Source organism: Pistacia vera, unplaced genomic scaffold, assembly GCF_008641045.1.
Source record: "Pistacia vera cultivar Batoury unplaced genomic scaffold, PisVer_v2 Contig395, whole genome shotgun sequence".
Classification (NCBI taxonomy): Eukaryota; Viridiplantae; Streptophyta; class Magnoliopsida; order Sapindales; family Anacardiaceae; genus Pistacia; species Pistacia vera.
Window position 1 is genome coordinate 798,248 of NW_022196218.1, and position 17,171 is coordinate 815,418.

The following is a 17,171-nucleotide window of genomic DNA, read 5'->3' on the forward strand; positions in this document are numbered from 1 at the left end:
TACAATTTGGGGGAGATGTAAAGGAAGATCCAAATTCACACATTGCAAACTTCTTAGAGATCTATGACACATTCAAGGCCAATGGAGTGTCAGATGATGCCATCAGGTTAAGATTATTCCCCTTTTCATCGAGGGATGAAGCAAAGGGATGGTTAATGACACTACCAGCAGAAATAATCACAACTTGGAATGAATTGGCACAAAAGTTCCTGACCAAATACTTCTCTCCAGCAAAATCTGCAAAAATGAGAAATGATATCACATCATTTCTACAGGAAGAGAACGAGTCACTTTATGAAGTATGGGAGAGATATAAGGAACTACTGATAAAGTGTCCACACCATGGTTTGCCTATTTGGATGCAAGTCCGAACTTTCTATAATGGATTGCTAACAAATGTGCAAACAATGGTGGATGCAGCATCTGGAGGAGCATTGCAAAACAAGACACCTAAAGAAGTGTATGAGTTACTTGAAGTCCTTGCAAGTAACAACTACCAGAGACCCAATGAAAGAATTCATCCAAAGAAGTCTATGGGTATTCATGAAGTAGATGCTTACACGGCCATTTCAGCCCAACTGACAGCACTTTTGAAACAATTACGAGATATGCAAGTAAATACAATTCAAACACCTCAAGTAACATATGATTTTTGTGCAGGTAACCATGCGGGCATTGAATGCCAAGTGGGGAATAATTTTGCTTCAACATCCTCATCATCAGAACAAGTCAATTATTTGGTTGGGAATCAGAGACAACAGAACAATCCTTTCTCCAACACGTACAATCCTTGTTGGAGAAATCATCCAAAACTTATCTTGGGGCAATCAGAATAATCAATGGAATCAAAGAACAGTGCCAAACAATCAAGTGGGGGTGAATAATCAACCAGGGGATCAAAGAGTTTCAAAATTGGAAGATATGTTCACAAAGTTCATGCAAGAGACCACAGGTTTTATGAGTGAGACGAGGGCGAATTTCAGAAACTAAGGGGTGTCGATTTGAAACTTGGAAGTACAAATGGGTCAAATAGCCAAAAAGTTGAATGAGCGACCTCAAGGTTCTCTACTAAGTAACACAGTGACAAATCCACGGGAACAAGCAAATGCAATAACTTGAAGAAGTGGAGCAGTCTTGGAAGAGGTTGAACAAAGAGGGCCACCAAAAGAAAAGGAAGAGTCCGATAAAGTAGTCGAAGAAGAAATCATTGTTGAGGAAGAGTTAAAGAATCTTAGAGGAGAAGAACCAAAGAGAGAAAAGATGCCAAAACAAAAGAAGGAAAAATTGCCATTTTCTGAGATACCGCTAGAGTTGGCACATCATACCCCTCATGTTCCTTTTCCTCAAAGGCTTAGAAAACAAAATCAGAGTAAGCAATTCACAAAATCCCTTGAGGTATTTAAAAAACTGCATATTAACATTCCTTTTGCAGATGCCTTGTAGCAGATGCCGAGCTACACTAAGTTGCTCAAGGAAATTCTAGCAAACAAGAGAAAGTTGGAAGAGGAGGAAACAGTGATGCTTACGGAGGAGTTCAACACCATTCTATAGAAGAAGCTACCTCTAAAACTCAAAGATCCAGGGAGTTTCACTATCCCTTGTGTGATAGGAAATATTGCATTTGATAGAGTTTTGTGTGATCTGGGTGCGAGTATTAATTTAATGTCTTTTTTTTGTTTTCAGGAGATTAGGGATTGGTGAAGTGAAGCCTACAACTGTATCTTTGTAGCTTGCAAATCAATCCATTAAGCATCCAAGGGGCATTGTTAAAGATGTACTAGTTAAGGTGGACAAAGTCATTTTTCCGATAGACTTTGTTGTATTGGATATAGAAGAAGACAAGGAAATTCCTCTAATCTTGGGACGACCATTTCTTGCTACCGAGAAAGCCTTAATTGGTGTACAAGAAGGGAAGTTAATCCTAAGGGTCCAAGATGAAATGGTAACATTTAATGTATTTGAGGCAATGAAATTTCCATCAGAATCAGATTCATGTTTTAGTGTGGATTTGGTGGATAGACTTGTAGCGGATATAAAAAAGAACACCCCTTATCTACCTCTAAAAGCTTGCATTGCCCAATCTAAAATAATTGATGTGGAAGAGTCGAAGAAGAATGAGTGTGCTAGGTTGTTTAAAGCACTTCAACCGATAGACACAAACCTAGATCCAAAATTTGAAGATTTTGACATCGAAAAAGAGAAGGAAAAGGCAAAAACGGAAGAATCTTGAAAGCTTGAACTGAAGCCTTTACCGTTTCACCTTAAATATGTGTATCTTGGTGAAGCAGAACACTTTTCAGTGATCATCAATGCAAAGCTAAGTAAAGTGGAGGAAGGGAGGTTGGTTCGAGTATTATGAGAGCATAAATTAGCCATTGGATGGAACATTTCCGACATTAAAGGCATTTTCTCCATCTCTTTGTATGTATAAAATACTCATGGAAGATGATGTCAAGCCTAGGGTGCAACCGCAACAAAGATTGAATCCTTCTATGAAGGAAGTGGTGAAACTCTTAGATGCAGGCATCATCTACCCTATTTCAGATAGTCCTTGGGTGAGCCTGGTGCAAGTGGTTCCAAAGAAAGGAGGTATCACAGTAATAAAGAACGAAAGCAATGAATTGATACCGACTAAGAAAGTCACGAGTTGGAGGGTGTGCATCGACTACAGAAAGCTGAATGAAGCAACAAGAAATGATCATTTTCCACTTCTTTTCATTGATCAAATGTTGGAAAGACTTGCAGGGCATGCTTATTATTGTTTCTTAGATGGCTATTTAGGCTATAATCAGATTGCAATTGCCCTTGAAGATCAAGAGAAGATGACATTCACTTGTCCTTATGGTACCTTTGCTTACAGAATGATGCCTTTTAGGTTGTGCAATGCACCGGTCGCATTCCAACAATGCATGATGTAAATTTTCAGTGACATGGTGGAGCAGTTCATAGAAGTCTTCATAGATGACTTCTCTGTTTTTGGTTATTCTTTTGATAATTGCCTGTCTAACCTTTCCCTTGTTTTGCAGCGATGTCGAGATACAAATCTGGTGCTCAACTGGGAGAAGTGTCACTTCATGGTTCAAGAAGGAATAGAACTCGGTCACCAAATTTCAAAGGATGGCATTGAAATGGATCAAGCCAAAACGGAAGTGATTGAGAAGCTGCCACCACCTGCAAACATGAAGGCAGTCCAAAGTTTCTTGGGGCGTGCGGGGTTCTAGAGAAGATTTATAAAGGATTTCTCCAAAATCTCTAAACCTCTTTGCAATTTGTTGATTAAAGATGCCTCTTTTGATTTCAGTGACGAATGGATGTATGCTTTTCAAACTCTTAAGAAATTATTAGTGTCTACACCCATTATTGCAGTTCCCAATTGAGAACTCCTATTTGAATTGATATGTGATGCTAGTGATTTTGCATTAGGAGTGGTTTTAGGACAACGAAAGAATAAGGTTTTGCATGTAATTCAATATGCTAGTAGGACACTAACCGATGCACAGTTGAATTACACCACTATTGAAAAAGAGCTTTTAGCCGTCATTTTACATTTGACAAATTTCAGTCTTATTTGCTAGGTGCTAAGGTGATTGTCTACACAGACCATTCAGCACTCAAGCATCTGCTGGCAAAACAAGAAGCAAAACCCAGGCTAATAAGATGGATCCTACTACTACAAGAGTTTGAATTAGAAATCCGAGACAAAAAAGAGCCAGAAAATGTAGTAGCAGATCATCTATCAAGGATTGAATAACCAGCCCAGGAAGAGGAAACTCAAATCAAGGAGACATTCCCGGATGAGAAACTGATGAGAGTTGAAGAAGCACCTTGGTATGTAGATATTGCAAATTACTTATCATCGAGAGTGCTTCCAAATGGCATGACTTTCCAGCAGAAGAAGAAATTTTTCTTTGACTTGGAATTCTAGTTCTGGGAAGAACCATTTTTGTATAAACACTGTGTAGATCAGATGATAGAAGGTGTGTCCCAGAAGAGGAGATGGAGAGTATTTTAAGGCATTGCCATGAGAAGGAAGTTGGTGGTCACTTTGAGGAACTAGAACGGTAGTGAAGGTCCTTCAATCTGGATTCTTTTGGCAAACCCTATTTAAGGACGCTTTCCAGTGGGTTTAGGAGTGTGACCAATGTCAACAGAGTGTAAATATTTTGAGAGATGAGAGGTTCATGAGTAACATTCTAGGCGCTGAATTTTTCGACGTGTGAAAGATTGAATTCATGGGCCCTTTCCCAAATTCATGTGGAAATAAGTACATCTTGGTGGCTGTTGATTATGTGTCGAAATAGGTGGAAGCAATTGCATTACCCTCTAACAATGCCAAAATGGTGGTGAACTTTGTGTGAAAGAACATTTTCTCAAGATTTGGAGTACGATTTGGAGTACCACGGGCAATCATCAGTGATGGTGGAACTCATTTTTGCAATAAGCAATTTGACACTCTCTTGGGAAAATACGGAGTGACACATAGAGTTGCTAAACCAAACCATCTTCAAACCAGTGGGCAAGTGGAACTGTCAAAAAGGAGCTGAAAAGAATTTTAGAGAAGACAGTTAATGCATCCAGGAAAGACTAGTTACAAAAGTTAGATGATGCATTGTGGGCATACCGCACTGCGTTTAAGACTCCAATTGGTATGTCTCCACTCCGATTGGTGTTTGGGAAGGCATGTCACTTGCCGGTGGAACTCGAGCATAAGGCATATTGGGCAGTCAAGCAGTAAAACATGGATTTACAAGTTGTTGGGGATGAAAGGATGCTGAAATCGAATGAACTTGATGAGTTTCGTCATGAGAAGCTTATGAAAATGCCCGTATTTACAAAGAAAAGACCAAGATGTGGCACGACGAGCATATCACAAAGAAAAACTTTGAAGTGGGTGAAAAAGTATTGCTGTACAATTCTAGACTTAGGCTCTTTCTCGAAAAACTTAAGTCTAGATGGTTTGGAGCCTTCATAGTTACAGAAGTTTACCCATACGGTGCTGTGGAGATCTCACATGAAGAAAATGGTACATTTAAGGTGAATGGGCAGCGATTGAAGCCATACATTGATGGAGCGTTGAGTTGCTAATCACTACCCATCAAACTCAACATTCCGGAATGAGGACCTGAGAAAGTCGAGCTTCCGACTATAAACAAGCGCTTCTTGGGAGGCAACCCAAGCGTTTTCATTTTTTTTTTGTTGTTTTAAATTTGTTTATGTGTTTTCTGATTTACGAATTAGTTTAATTTCATTTTCCATTTGGTGTTTTAGGTGAATGATCAAAATGTGGCATGAAACAAAATTTCCCAGACTTTGCCATTGCAAAGAAAGAATCTCGCCACGGCAACGTTTACACTGCCAAATGTGTACTCATGAAATTCCAGACTTCACCATGGCAAAAGAAAAATCTCGTCGTGGCATTGTATGCACTGCCAAATGCAAAGTTAAGGCATTTCTAGATTCCGCTGCAGCAAAGTTTACTCTTCGCTGGGGCACTGTACACACTATGACCTTAAGGGAATTCAAGATTTTGTTATGCACTGTGATGCTTAAGGAAAAATTTCCCAGATTTCGTCGTGGTGAGAAAAATACTTCGTCCAGGCATCGAGTAGTTCGCATAAGTAATTCAAGAACTTCGCTACGGCTAAAACTATTTTCTATATAAACTCGCATTACTTCTTCATTTTTCGCAAGAGTTCCAAAAAGCTTCCAAGAACAAACAAATTTTACTTTCAATTTCAACCTTTTTCTAGCAAAATTTCTTTCACCATTCCACACCATCACTCCCATAAACACTTAAACAACCTTCCCTTGCACCAAATCTAGCCAATTTTGAAGAAAATTTTGGACAACCTAGGTTTTCCAAATTTTGGGGTTTGCGATTTGGAGAAAAACTGGAGCAATTGAAGGTTCATCAAGCTTGGGTATGGTAAGATTTCAAGTTTTCATGCTTTTGTTTTTACAAACTTCATGGTTTTAATGATTAATCTTTTGATTATTGCATGAACTCAAAATTTTTGGACATTACTTGCATGTTGTGAGTTGTGAGTTGTGATTTGTGTTTGGAGTGTGGAAGTGTGGATTTTGATTGATTGGTGGTTATTGAAGTTTGGGTGTGTGCTTGTGAAGTTTGTGAGTGCATAAGGAAGTTTGGTGATTGTTGGGGTGTGATTGTTGATTTCGAAATTGATAAGGTGAACTGAGGAATTGAATTGAAGTTGTGAGACATGTGCTGTAGTGCTAGAGTAGGCAGTTAATTACTGATTTTGGTGGCAGAGTGTAGAGAGTACTTTTGAGAGAAAATGCCACTCAAAGCAATTCCAAGGGGTAAGGGCAAATAGGTCGATAATAGATTTATGAATGAGAAGGCTAGGCAGCATTACGAAGTAGCACTTAAAAGAAAAGACAAATGATTTATTGCCAAGAGAGGATTGACCATTGTCAATGCAGAAGCTTGGATCAAAGGGAGAGGTTGGGACATCTTTCTGCTTGAACCAAAGCATTTAGCCATACAGCCAATTGTAAGAGAGTTTTATGCGAAATTCCCTAAGTGTGAGCCCGAGCATGTATATGTGAGCGGTATTAAGGTGCCATTTAGTGCAAAGATCATCAATGAATTCTACCAGATTGATCCAACTGACCGTGATGAGTATGTGGAATTCAAGGCTAAGGAGATTAACCATGATGAGATACTCAATGTTTTAGCAAAGCTAGGTACCTCTTGGGAATTCTCGAAGAAGGGAAAAAGAAGCATAAAAGGGACTAATTTGATTCCCACGGCTAGAATTTGGCAATACCTTGTCTGTGCAAGGATGGTTCAAGAAACACACTACAGTTCAGTGGCTTTTGAGCAAGCACTCTTACTTTATGCCATTGTCACTAGAACGATGATGGATGTGGGGAATATCATAATGGAGAATATAAGGCATGCAGCCAACCTAGGGAGAGCAAGCTTTGCCTTCCCACATCTCATCATTGAGATTTGCATTAAAGCTGGAGTCAAGAAGGTAGATGATGAACCACTTCTTCATCCTGCCCTAGTGCTCGACCAAGTCTATTATTTTAAGCTCCTAGATCATCCGCCATTGGAGAGGCCAGCTCAAGCTCAAAAAGACCAAGAACCACAACCTCTACCACAACTCTTACTCTATCTCCCACGATAAAAGAGATGCTTCAAAATATCTTGAAAAAGATGGACAGAATGGAAAGGCGTCAAGATTGGATGGCGGATCAGACCCGCACATTGTACGAGATGCAATCGAAGTGCTGTGCCAATCTGGGCGTTGATTTAGCCGATTTCCAATGGCAAGAATGGCAAGAGGAGGAGGAAGATCAAAGTTAGGATGATGCCATGGAGGAAGAGGACGACATTGATAGAGAGGATGCAGATGAATGAGCCAGGAATACATTTTGTTTTGTTTTATTTTTGTATAGTGGAACTCAGTTTTTCTTATTTTTACGTTTACTTTGCTTTGCGTTCTTAGGTTTTAGGTTTAGTTGGTTAAGGTCTGAGAATGAGATGGAATTCTTCCGCAATCTGTGAGGTTTTCTAACACATTTTGGACCCTTGAGTTTATGTGTTTTGACAGATTTTGCTGATGGGAGAGACGATGAAGGGATGTCTAGATTTGAGCTCACTTCGATCTTCACGGATCAATCAGAGGAGTATCTCACACCTTATGATCGATTTTCTTTACTCCAATGTGCATTATTGATTGACATTGAGGACAATGCCATTTTCTGTTTGGCGGTAGAGAAAAATTTAGAAATTTTTGCATGTTAATTACCTTTTATCTTTGTGTGTTTTATTGTTTTGGGTTGTGTGTTGATTTAGTTTGTGTATTATGTTTGCTACCTAGATGAATTGCATAAATCCATGATGAGATTTTGATTGTTGGGATTTTATTTATAGAAAATGCGAAGCATTGCTTCAAGTTTAGGTTGGTTGACTTAATTTAGCTTGAGGTTCGTTGAGTGGTTCAACAACCATTTTCATTCTTTCGGCATGCTTAGAAACATTTTATGTGGTTAGGTGAAGTCTCGATAATGTTGGTGGACTCTAGAACCTTGTTGAGAAGTGCTTGAGGCGAAATTCTAGGATTAGACATTGTTGAGGAAATGATTTTGGCATTTTTCGGAACGTTTCAACCTTTCTAGCCTACACATGAATGAATCTTTCCCTAGCCACCTATTTGAGCCCCATGAGATTATCATTGCCTTATTTTTCTTGCAAACCAAAAATTGTCCAATCCCTATACCCTAAACAATTTATCATACCCTTTAAGAGAAGTTGGACCTAAGTATGACACAAAAGAGCTTGAGGGGACCACAATCTTAAGTTTGGGGGTTATAAAAAGAAAATATATTATATATATATATATAATAATAATATATATATATATATTATATATATATATAATATATATAATATATTATATTATATATATATAATATGTATATGTATAGAAATTTAGTCAATTCAAAATAAAATAAGAAATGCCTATGTTTGAGGGTTATAAAATGGGTTGACACCTTGATTGGTGGTTGAGAAAGAAAGCAGAGATTGATGTAGCTCTTAGTGTTTGCATGAGGAAAACCGAGTTCTCTTACTTTATTTATCCTATCCTTTTCCTTGGAGCCCACTACCCAAGCCTAACGTTACAAGCTTGCAAAGACCTTTTGATCCTTGGTGATGTCTAGTCCACATTAGTGGAGAGTAGTTCGATACTTAGGCTTATAGAGTCTAACACCATTTGATAAACTTTGTATTTCTGCATAAAATAATTCGAGAATGTCAGAAAGTGGATTGGAGTGGGGATTACCTACTTAGGGGACCGATAGAGAAAGATAGTCAATCAATTTATAACTTCTTGGAGTGTTAAGCATTTTCTTGTAATAATGTTTCAACAATTTTTTAGATTTGATTTTGCAATCAATTCTAGGCATCTCTTTTGTGTTTGATTTTGAGTTTTAATTTTGAGTTTTTCTATTTTTTTTCTTTAGTCTAATTTTGTGCCTTATGCTCGTGGACGAGCATACCTTAAGTTTGGGGTATTTGATAATCCTAGGATTATACTGTTTTTCTATACCTTTTTGGTAGGATTTTGGATACTTCTTAAGTAGTTTTGTGCCTAAATTGCAACTTAAATTCATATATTTTATGTTTCAGGCCAAAACATGCAATTGGAGCAAAACCAAGCAAAATTTATTTTTTGGACCTGGAATCAAGAGAAATTTAGGAATCGGAAAAATTCTGATGCGAAGTGGAAGCACTATGAGATTTGTTCCTATTAGGGATCACGAAGATCAAATATTCAAGCGAAGAAGCAAGCGGAGGGCAATTTCATAATTTCTTAATAGATGAGCAAAGTTTGCCACAGTGAAGATAATTCTCTGTCGCGGCAAGCTAGCCTCGAGTCAGATGGTTCAGCGAGATTTCAATTGAATGAAAACTACAATTCTTCTATTTATTAAAACATTGCATTTTAAATGTATTGCATTAGAATCCTAGGTTTTTGGCCGACTATTTAAGAGAGCCTTAGCTCATTTTAAGGAGTTCGGATTTTTGAGAGAAGAAAAGGGAGAAATTAGAAGTTGGAGCATTTTGAGTCTTCATTTAGGGAAGATTTCATTCTCTTTTTACTGTTTTATCATGTTGATTTTTTTTCTTACAGTTTATTGTCCGAATTTCTTTAATTTAAGTATGAACTAACCCATTTTTGGGTTAGGGTTTTGACCTAACTTTGATTACAATGGTTTAATCTATAATAGATGTTTTTATATTCTTTTGCATTGGATTTTGTATTTATTCTCGTTCTTAATGAATTTGAATGTGAGTTTTCCCTATTTCAATTGAATGTTGAGCATGAAGAGACTGAGAAGTGATTCATGTGTTAGCCTCTTAGAGTAAATACCATAATTTAATGAACGCTATAGATAGGTTCAGAGATCTATGAACTCACTTTAGGGTTCCATTTAGCCTAAAAGGACTTTGAACTATTAATTTTCATTTTGTTGGGTGTGAAAGCTTAATAGGGATAAGTAGGAAAATATAGCCTGAGAAGGTATGTTTTACCACTTAGGGAATTCGATTTATAATCCTTGCATGTGAGTTTAAAAGCAACATCAACCGTAGTTTGAATCAGAGTAACTTAGTGAAGTCAAACCCTAACCTCTTTGTCTTGAATTGATATTTTCGTAATCAGTTGATATTTTCTTAATTTGTTAGAATTTAAATTTACGTTATTGATTTTGTGTTAATTTCTGTTCTTGTCTCTTGCAAATCCAAAAATCTTTATTTTCTTCAATTAGTTACAAAACTAGCAAAATTAGTACTTAACACACAATCCTCGTGGGAATGATACTCTATTCATAATTTTATTACTTTTTGCAACTAGTGCACTTGCTACACATTGCATGTTTGTGAAAAATACGCATCAATGAGCATATATACTATAGCATTTATTGTTGTGTGTAAAGAAAATAGTATATGTTCTTAGACAGGTTGAAACCAATGATGAGGGAATTAAGTGTTATAAATCTTAATTGTGAGAACCCTATGAGCACAAATGGTGGCCCTTCTACAACCATTCATAGTCATAGTATAAATCTGACCAAGGACATATATTATACGAAAAGACTATTACCATGTTGAACAACCCTACTAAAAGGTAGTGACAGATCTCATATGTCAAGGTTGTAGGCATCAACCTGGTGCAACGCATGGGTGCTTGCTTATGCAAGTCCACTGGACTGACCCATCAGAGGATTCCACACAAGATGGTAAACCCAGTGTCTATGAAATATATCTTCTTACAAATGGTGTTGCATGTGGTCCTTCGACTTGAGATCACCAGAGCACCATGTGTAAATATCAATGTGATTTGACACCAACCCAATGTCGCCTCTCTTAGGGATTACCATAATGGTGGTGATTGGTTACATCGAGAAGTACACTATAGCTATGGTGGATCAACAAAGGATTCATCACTCCTGGTTGTTAGAGTAGATGTCCTAGAGCCAATCAATTATTGTAGAATTAACTCTTTGTAATAGTGTTCATTAATCAATAATAAAATGTAACGCCCCACTTGAGGTACGTTGTTATTGTTTCCTCTTTCGCCCTTAATCGAGTTGGTTTTTGTTATATTTGTTTGTTTGAGCCTTATGTTGAATGTTGCCCTGAAATTGGTTGAAAATAGAAGAATCNGAATTTCTTTAGTTTAAATATGAACTAACCCATTTTTGGGTTAGGGTTTTGACCTAACTTTTATTACAATCGTTTAATCTATTAAGATGTTGTTTTTATTCTCTATTGCATTGGATTTTGTATTTATTCTTATTCTTAACGAAATTGAATGTGAGTTTTCCTTATTTCAATTGAATGTTGAGAATGATGAGACTGAGAAGTGATTCATGTGTTAGCCTCTTAGAGTAAATACCATAGATTAATGAATGCTAGAGATAGGTTCGGAGATCTATGAAATCACTTTAGGGTTCCATTTAGCTAAAAAGACTTCGAACTATTAATCTTCATTTTGTTGGGTGAGGAAGCTTAATAAGGATAAGTAGGAAAATATAGCCTGAGAAGGTATGTTTTACAACTTAGGGAATTCGATTTACAATCCTTGCATGTGTGTTTAAAAGCAACATCAACCGCAGATTTAATCAGAGTAACTTAATGAAGTCAAACCCTAACCTCTTTGTCTTGAATTGATATCTTCGTAATTAGTTGATATTTTCTTAATTTTTTAGAATTTAAATTTATGTTATTAATTTTGTTTTAATTTCTGTTTTTGTCTCCCGCAATTTGAAAAATCTTTATTTTCTTCAACTAGTTACAAACCTAGGAAAATTAGTACTTAACACACAATTCTCGTGGGAACGATACTTTATTTATCACTTTATTACTTTTTTGCGACTAGTGCACTTGCTACACATTGCATGTTGTAAAATCAAGGCATCAGTGCACCCACTCCAAGAATTATTTTTCTAGACATGCTATGTTGTTGGACTCGAAACGAGCTTCCTATTGATATCTTGCAGGCCCAGTAACTCCTCTCAGATAAAAAGTTATGGCTGTTTTAAGTTAACATGCCCATTTAGGACTTTTGTGCCTTGCGTTTGGACTTCTGACGCGTTACCCTCCCCAGGAATTCTTATGGTTGATGTGTCACATTGTTGGGCTTTTCGTTGATATCTTACGGCCCCGTAACTCTTCTTGGATCAAAGGTAATATTTGTTTTAAGTTGACATACCCATTCAAGACTTTTGGGCCTTGCATTTCGGTTTCCTACGCACAGCCCAGACTAGAAATTGTTGTGCTATGTTGACTCAAATGAGCTTTTCATTGATATCCTAGAGGCCCTGTAACACCTCCCATATCAAAAGTTATAGCCATTTTAAGTAAGCACGCTCACTTAAGATTATTGGGCCTTGTATTTGGGCTTCTGACATGCAGCCTGAACTACGAATTCTTACGCTAGACATGCAATAATTTTTGGGTATGAAACGAGCTTTCGTTTATATCTTACGAGCCTCGTAAATCCTTCCAAATCTAAAGTTATGGTCATTTTAAGTAGACATGCCTATTTAGGTATTTTGGGCCTTGTGTTTGTGCTTTTGACACACAGCCCTCTCTAGCAATTCTTGTATATTCGGCTCAAAACAAGCTTTTTGTTGATATCGTATGGGGCCTTGTAACTTGTCCCCGATCAAAAGTTATGGCAATTTTAAATTAACATGCCCATTTAGGAGTTTTACGCCTTGCGTTTAAGCTTCTGATGCACAACTTTCCCAAGGAATTCTTGTGCTAAATGTTCTACGTTGAGCTCAAGATGAGCTTTTCATTGATATATTACGAGCCCTGTAAATCCTCCCAAATTACGTGTTATGGTTGTTTTAAGTTGACATGCCCATTTATGACTTTTTGGCCTTCTATTTGGGCTTTTGATGCGCAACCCTCTCAAGGAATTTTTGTGCTAGACATGCCATGTTGTTGGGCTCGAAATCTAGACATTCTATGTTAGAGTCAAAATGAGCATTCTGTTAATCTCTTATGGGCCCTGTAACTCCTCTCAGATCAAAAGTTATGGCCATCTTAAGTTAACATGCCCATTTGGGACTTTTGTGCCTTGCGATTGGACTTCTAATGTGTTGCCCTCTCCAGGAATTCTTATGATAGATGTGTCACATTGTTGGGCTTGAAACAAGCTTTTCGTTGATATCTTATGGCCCCGTAACTCTTCTTGGATCAAAGGTAATGGTTGTTTTAAGTTGACATACCCATTCAAGACTTTTGGGCCTTGCATTTCAGCTTCCTACGCATGGCGCAGACTAGAAATTGTTGTGCTATGTTGACTCAAAACGAGCTTTTCATTGATATCCTAGAGACCCTGTAACTCTTCCTATATCAAAAGTTATAGCCGTTTTAAGTAAGCACACTCACTTAAGACTATTAGGCCTTGCATTTGGACTTCTGACATGCAGCCTAAACTAGGAATTCTTACGCTAGACATGCAACAATTTTTGGGTATGAAACAAGCTTTCTATTTATATCTTATGAGGCCCATAAATCCTCCTAGATCAAAAGTTATGGTCGTTTTAAGTAGACATGCCCATTTAGGTATTTTGGGCCCTGTGTTTGTGCTTTTGACGCACAGCCCTCTCTAGCAATTCTTGTATATTCGACTCAAAACAAACTTTTTGTTGATATCGTATGGGCCTTGTGACTGGTCCTCGATCAAAAGTTATGGCAATTTTAAATTGACATGCCCATTTAGGAGTTTTACGCATTGCGTTTAAGCTTCTGATACACAACCTTCCCTAGGAAGTCTTATGCTAAATGTTCTACATTGTGCTCAAGATGAGCTTTTCATTGATATCTTACAAGCCTTGTAAATCCTCCCAAATTAAATGATACAGTTGTTTTAAGTTGACATGCCCATTTAGGACTTTTGGGCTTTTGATGTGCAACCCTCTCAAGGAATTCTTGTGCTAGCCATGCCATGTTGTTGGGCTCAAAATCTAGACATTCTATGTCAGGGTCAAAATGAGCATTTTGCTGATCTCTTACGGGCCCCATAACTCCTCCCGGATCAAAAGTTATGGCCATCTTAAGTTAACATGCCCATTTAGGACTTCTATGCCCTGTGTTTTGACTTCTGACACGTTCCCCTCTCCCAAATTTCTTGTGGTGGATGTTTCACATTGTTGGGTTTGGAACGAGCTTTCCGTTGATATCTTATGGGCCCCGTAAATCCGTCAGATCAAAAGTTATGGCTGTTTAAAGTTGGCATGCCCATTTAGGACTTTTTAGCCTTTCGTTTGGACTTCGGATGCGCAACCCTCTTATGGAATTCTTTTTTGGATGTGCTAATTTATTGGGATCGATACAAGCTTTCCGTTAATATCTTATGGGCCCTGTAACTCATCCCATATCAAACGTTATGGCCATTTTAAGTTGACATGCCCATTCAGGACTTTTAGGCCTTACTTTTGGGTTTTGACACACAACCCTATCCAGTAATTCTTGTACTAGACTTTCTACATTGTGCTCAAAATGAACTTTCCATTGATGTCTTTCGAGACTCGTAACTCTTACCAGATCAAAAGTTATGGCCGTTTTAAGTATGCACTCTCATTTACGACTATTGGGCCCTGCATTTGGGGTTCTAACATGTAATGCTCACTAGGAATTCTCATGTTGGACATGTCATATCGTTGGGCATGAAAAAAGCTTTCCGTTGATATCTTACATGCCTCGTAACTTCGTCTATATCAAAAGTTATGGTTGTTTTAATTTGACATGCCTATTTAAGACTTTTGGGTCTTGCCTTCTGCTTCTGACACATAGCCCTCTCCAGGCATTCTTGTGCAAGACATGCCAAATTATTTGGCATAAAATGAGCTTTCTGTTGATATGTCGTAGGCCCAGTAACTCCTCCTGGATCAAAAGTTATGGCCATTTTTAATTGACATGCCCATTTAGGACTTTATGGCCTTGCGTTTGGGTTCTGACGCGTAGCCCTCTCCAAGAATTCTTGTGTTAGATGTTTTGCGTCGGACTCAAAACAAGCTTTCCATTGATATCATAAGGGCCCCTAACTCCTCCCGGACCAAATGTTATGGTTTTTTTAAGTTGACATGCCCATTTAGGAATTTTGGGCGTTGCGTTTAGGCTTTTGATGTGTTGCCATCTCATGGAATTCTTTTGCTAGATGTGCCATGTTTTTGGGCTTGAAACAAAATTTTCATTGATATCTTATGGGCCCGCATAATGGCTCCCAAATCAAAATTTATGACCATTTTAAATTGACATGCCCATTTAGGACTTTTGGGCCTTTCGTTTGACCTTCTGATGCGAAGCCCTCTGCAGGAATTCTTTTGCTAGATGTAACATATTGTTGGGCTTGAAACTAGCTTTCTATTGGAATCTTATGGGTCTCGTAACTCGTTCCAGATCAAAAGTTATGACTGTTTTAACTTGACATGCTAATTTAAGACTTTTGGGCCTTGCATTTGGGCTTATACATGCAGCATTCTTTAAGACTTCTTGTGCTAGAGGTGCCACATTGTTGGGCTCACAATGAGCTTTCCGTTGATATCTTACAGGCCCTGTAATCCTCTTGCATCAAATGTTATGGTCGTTTTAAATTGAATTGCCCATTTAGGACTTTTGGGCCTTGCTTTAAACTTCTACGCAAAGCCCTCTTCAAGAATTCATGTGCTAGATGTTCTATGTCAAGCTCTATTGATATCTTATGGGCATGTAACTCCCCTAGATGAAAAGTTATGATCGTTTTAACTTTGCATGCCCATTTAGTAATTTTGGACCTTCCTTTTGGCCTTTTGACACATAGTCCTCTCTAGGAATTCATATTTTAGATGTGCCACATTGTTGGGCTCGAAATGAGCTTTCCGTTGATATCTTACAGGCCTCGTAACTCCTCCCAAATCAAATGTTATAGTTGTTTTAAATTGACATGCCTATTTGGGACTTTTTAGCTTTACGTTTGGGATTCCGATGTACATCCCTCTATAGGAATCAGGTGTTGGACTTTCTATGATGGGCTTGAAACAACTTTCCATTGATATCTTATGGGACCCGTAATTCCTCCAGATCAAAAGTTATGGTTATTTTAAATTTACATGCCATTTAGGACTTTTGGGCATTGCATTTGGACTTCTGATGCGTAGCCTTTTTTGGAATTCCTGTGTTGGATGTGCCACATTATTAGGCTCCAAAGAAGGTTTCTGTTCATATCTTACGGGCCCCATAACTCCTCTGAGATCAAAAGTTATGGCCATTTTAAGTTGACATGCCTATTTAGGACTTTTGGGCCTTGCGTTTGGGGTTCTGATGTTCATGCCTTTTAGGGCTTCTGACACACAAGCCTATCTAGGAATTCTTGTACTAGAAGAACCATGTTTTTGGGCTTGAAACAAGCATTTTGTTGATATCTTACGGGCCCTGTAACTCCTCCTGGATCAAAAGTGATGGCCATTTTAAGTTGAAATGCACTTTTTGGATGTTTGGGCCTTGTGTTTGGGCTTCTGATGCACAACCTTCTCCAGGAATTATTGTGCCAAACATGCCATGTTGTTGTGCTCAAAACGAGCTTTCTGTTGATATCTGACAAGCCTATAACTCATCCAGATCAAAGATTGGGGCCTCCCTAGATCTATTTTCACAGACGTTCCTTAAGTTTTCAACACTATTTGAAGATTGGATTACAGAGGGTTAAGCAGAAGGGTTTTTTGCTTGGTTGTTTTGTCTCATTGGTAAAGCGTTTGTTTTTTGTTTTTCTTTTAATGATCCTAACCTAGGGAGGTGTCCTATGGTAGGTGGGATTTTTGGTGTTCTCTTTTCTTTCTTCTTGGTGTTTATCTCCCTTTGTGGTTTTTGATAAACCCCTAGAGCAGATGGCTGTTTGTAGGCTTGTTTCTTTTGTTTCCTATTTTCGGGGCATGTCCCAAAATAGGCTGGTCGCCTTTTATTAGGCCTTTGTACATTGTTCTGTTTTCTTTAATATGATTACTTACTTAATTATCAAAAAAAAAAAAAAAAAAGATATGGCTATTTAAAGTTGACATGCCCATTTAGGACTTTTGTGCCTTGTGTTTGGGCTTTGACACGCAGCCCTCACTAGGAATTCTTATGTTGGAAATGGCAC

At 37.9% G+C, this 17,171-nt stretch overlaps 1 non-coding gene across 1 annotated transcript; it reads right to left on the reverse strand.

The window, feature by feature from the left end:
• Window positions 1–242: 242 nt before the first annotated feature.
• LOC116141209 lies at window positions 243–349 on the reverse strand. Its single transcript, XR_004129756.1, has one exon. It is a non-coding gene; the product is annotated as a small nucleolar RNA R71 (small nucleolar RNA).
• Window positions 350–17,171: the final 16,822 nt, after the last annotated feature.